The sequence below is a fragment of the Condylura cristata genome, unplaced genomic scaffold (assembly GCF_000260355.1).
Source record: "Condylura cristata isolate star-nosed mole 26May11 unplaced genomic scaffold, ConCri1.0 scaffold00004, whole genome shotgun sequence".
NCBI classification, from domain to species: Eukaryota; Metazoa; Chordata; class Mammalia; order Eulipotyphla; family Talpidae; genus Condylura; species Condylura cristata.
The window spans coordinates 30386271-30390950 of record NW_004567105.1 but is presented as its reverse complement, the minus strand read 5'-3'; positions in this window follow the sequence as shown (position 1 = coordinate 30390950).

The following is a 4680-nucleotide window of genomic DNA, read 5'->3' as shown; positions in this document are numbered from 1 at the left end:
TGAGGGGAGCAGCGGGCGGGTCAGGAGAGGTCTGCCACGCCATGTGGTCACCTCGGGGGCAGGCGGGAATCGAACTCATGTGGAAGTGGCTTACGCTTCTTAGTGCAGTGCTTTAACCCGCTGAGCCACCAGGGAGGGCCCAGTTACCATATTTTTTCCTTTTTTCCGACAACCCAATGTATGAGCAAAACAGAACAGAACCTGCCATTTTGTAAGTAAGGAAACTGAGTCAGAGTAGTTTATTTCCCAAGTCAAGATGAGGAATTAGGATGAAAACTTGAGCTGTACTTAATAGCACTTGAAAGGTAGTTCTAGAGTAAGTTGTCTTACTCTTTGAGAGAACAAAGCCAGCTGACAAAAGGATCAGGAAGACAGAATTGAGCTTAAACTTGATAAGACTTATTTATGAGATGTCTTGGATAAAATGAGAAAGCCCATCAAATAACTTCTTAATTTCTCAATGTTTTTGGTGAATTTTTGTGTTAGTCTTTCTGGAAGCTGTGATCTTGTGATTTATAATAAGAAACATACATATATTTATTTGACCTTCATCCCCTTTTGGGACACAGAGATCTCTGAAACCTTGGAATTTCCTAAGTGAGGAGAGTATCTGTTCTCAACTAAAGTTGGGGGAACCAACCTTATGATGAGAATCTAGAATTTCAGTCCTACCCCCATCCTATCTCCTCGAGAGGAAAGGGATAAATGAGCAATGGTTTGATTAAGCATCTATGGAACGAAACTTCAGTAAGAACTCAAAAAAAACAGTTCAGAGAGCTTCCATGTTAGCAAACATGTGTAGGCTTGGGGGCAGTAGCTCACCAGAAGCAATTATGGGAGTGTCATATTCTTTCCCATACCTTGCATTATTTATTACATTTCTTCCACCTGGCTGATTCTGAGTGACACCTTTTTTCAGTAAACTAGTAATCTATTAAGCAAAACATTTCTCTGAGTTCTATGAGCTATTCTAGCAAATTAGTTGCACCCAGGGGTAAGGGGGAGGGGACTTTAAGACGTTCTATCCAAAGGGAGTGAGTCAGAGCACTAGTAACAAAATGGCATGTGTGATTGATAACCGAATGGAGAGAAAAACCCACACATAAAATTATGTCAGATTTGGGCCCTCCCTGGTGGCACAGTGGGTTAAAGTACAGTACTAAGCAGTGAGCTGAGCCACAACCGCTTCAGCAGGAGTTCAATCCCCACCCAGGAGGTGACCCACATGGCACAGCAGACCTCTCCTGACCCGCCCGCTGCTCCCCTCAGCAGTGTACTGTGACAATCTGCTTGTTCTGCCTCCCACTCTGTCTCTGGTGGATCCTCTCACCGCCCCTGCACCTCTGGCCTGTACCCCAGTTCTGTATGCATAAATCAATAAATCTTTAAAAAAAAAATTCTGTCAGAATCTCTGACAGAATTTCTTAGAAGGAATCTCTAAGGTTCAGGAACCTGCTAGAAAAGACAGTGAAATTTTAAATCAGCCTCCTGAAAACTAGAGCTGATAGCTGATGGACATCCAGTCAGTTCCTTCAATGACAATATAGGACAAAGACTGCAGCTTGAAACCCCTCCTTGGGACCTGCCTTGGAGACTAACAAGTACCTCGATTTCTCCAGTTTCTGACTACCTCAGACTTTTTCCTCAAAGTACTGATAAGCTCTCTAAGAAAATAGTTGGTGTGTGTTTTGTTCTTTCTACTGTGGTCTCTCCCTAGTTAGTGAGAAGGGAAGATCAAAGTTCAGTAAGACAGAGTCATAGCACAAAATCATGGAAAGTACCAGCACAGGAGGATGAAGCACTAAGTTACCATCATGCCTGATACCAGATGTTTTGTTTATCTGTCTCAAGTCCTTGGAAGTTTGCCCATTACTCTGCTTTGTGTCTTTCTTCATTCACGGTATTTTTTATCCCAGCCTGTAAATATTAGAATACTGAGGTGACAGATTCAAGGTGGCTGCTTAGGCTCGTTTGATCACAAGTAATGGGAAGTAGAGAATACTTAGGAGGAAACAAATGCAATAGGAAAAACAGAAGTCTCTCTAGAAACCAGGGACAAGAAAACGAGCTCAGGACCCTAGCTTGGTGTTGAAGAGCTTGAGAGCCATCAACCTAACTCTAAGAATGAAGGATTCTTGTTACCTCTTTTTATTTACAGCTCCCATCCTTAAAGTGACCCAGTTTCTCTTTACTTCAACCACTTCTCTTGTTACCAATCGACAATCTCTAATCTATAATTTTTTTCTAACTCATAGCTTTGTTTATTGGTAACCTGGGATCACTCCTTAAGCCCCCTGTTTCCCATACCAGCACCCATGGTTTCGCTCCGGCACCCATGGTTACTAATATTTTCGTGCCTCCTTCTGTATCTTCCATTCCCACTCTAGAAGGGAAACAATTTTATTGAGCATTGTTGTCCTCTGGGGCAGAACTTTGGGAGTGAGGCCATCTCAGAGATCACTGCCCAGGTGTGGATAAGCTGCTTTGGGGTCCCATAAACCCTGTGAATCTAATAGTCTTGGAGTTACAGGGGCAATCAGGGTAACGTGATCAAACCCTTACCATCTGGCCCTCCCTGGTGGTGCAGCGGGTTAAAGCACAGCACTGAGAAGCTAAAGCCACTTCCGCATGAGTTCGATTCCCGCCTGCCCCGGAGGAGATCCACATGGCGAGGCAGACCTCTCCTGACCCGCCCGCTGCTCCCCTCAGCAGTGTACTTTGTCAATCTGACTGTTCTGCTCCCCACTCTGTCTCTGGTGAAGCCTCTCGCTGCCCCTGAGCCTCTGGCCTGTACCCCAGTTCTGTATGCACAAATAAATCTTAAAACAAACAAACAAAAAACCTTTAGCATCTGTGCTTAAGGAACCAGCCAGGGCCACCTCCTTGTGCAAGCAATCATGAGCAAGAATATTCTAGAAGAGTCTGGGGGTAGCAGGCTCTTGTTTGTCCTGTTCTGTATATGTGACTAATTTTTATTTTCCTTACTACAGGAGACAGGTTAGAGGTACTTGTCCAGCTCATACATGTCATGCAGTTAGAATTGCTTCCCAGTCACAACCCCTACTGACTTCTCTTTGACTTAAAGCCAGATGAATCAGATATGCTTTCCAAAGATTTTGGAATTAGGACACCAAGATAATCTAAGTCAGATGGTAATGGAACAGGTACTGGAATTGAAAGATCAAACAGAATTTTGGCTGGCATTGATACCATGAGAAGCCAAAATTATGTTTAAGTTTTGGGAAGCGTAAAAGCCATGCAGAGAAAAAAACAACAAAAGACTGGGATAGCAAACAGAAGAGAATAGAAGAGGTGGACAGTATCTCTGTGAACGATAGGCTTGCTAGAAAATTTCATTCCCTACGTAGCCTTGTCTTGCTTTTTCTTCTATTCTTAGAGGTCCAGGAAATTGTTTGTTACAGCCTTCTGATTAAAAAAAAAAAGGGTTGTTTATTTTTGCATACAGAACTGGGGTACAGACCAGAGGTGCAGGGGCAATGAGAAGGGATTCACAAAGACAGAGTGGGGAGCAGAACAGGCAGATAGACAAAGTACACTGCTGAGGGTGTGGCAGAGGAGCAGCGAGTGAGACATAGGAGGTCTACTGTGCCATGTGGGTCACCCCCGGGGCCGGGAATGGAACTTGCACTGAGGTGGCTGCAGCCAGCTTTCAGTGCTGTGTTCTAACCTGTTGTGCCACAAGGGAGGGACTGGTTAATCCCCTTTTTCACTTAAGCTAGCATGCAGGACTTTTTATTTATTGGGGTTACTGTTCCTCTCAAACAACTAAAATGTCCACTTCTTCTGTCCAAATGTTTTTAAACACCACTGTGCTGACTTTGCTAAATGTCTGGGTAAGAGCTTCCCTTCTCCCCCTCTCTCCCCCCAAGTCCTATAGGCATAAGGGAAAACACAGCAACGAAGTACCAACCCCCTCCCCCCACCAATATGTCATTTTCTGCTCCACTGACAATGGCTACATATTTATGTACATATATACACATTTATATTCACATACAATCTCCAACATGAAGTCAGCATTTACATAAAATACATAGAGTGCATAGATATGGGATTTCTTATCTGAGACTCTAAGCTATTTTTAAGAACTGCCTTTCTGTTCTTAAATAGGACATCTAGACAAAGAAACTAGTGGGCAGTAGGTCAGACAGCCCCACCTCTGAGTGCCGGTGCCACCTTGTACGCCCGGAGGGCTTATTTCTCACTTTGGGGCAGGTATATTCCTTCATAGACTGAAGACATATCACTTAGTTTTCCTAACAGTCATTTCCTCATCTCTAAAATGGGAATGATAATAGCATCTACCTCAGAGCTTAGCCCGAGGGATTGTTATTGTACCAAGAGTTCAATACTTGGTAAACACTCAATAAATATTGAGCTATGGTCTGGAGTTTGGGAGGTCCCAATAAATAGAACCTGTCTTCTCTGCTTTGTTTTGAACCTGTTGAAAACCAGGACAAACAGTAAGGCAGCTGGAGGTCAAACATCACCTTTATTGCTGATAAAGCTAATAAAAGACAGCCGGGCTTTCATCTGCAGCCTTCTGAATACTTAACCTGAGAATTCAGCAGACTTGTCTTCCAAGCCACAGAGAAACTGGCCACCACAGACCTCCCTACTTAGGGACATCTTCCTATAAAATGCATCACAGAAGAGCAG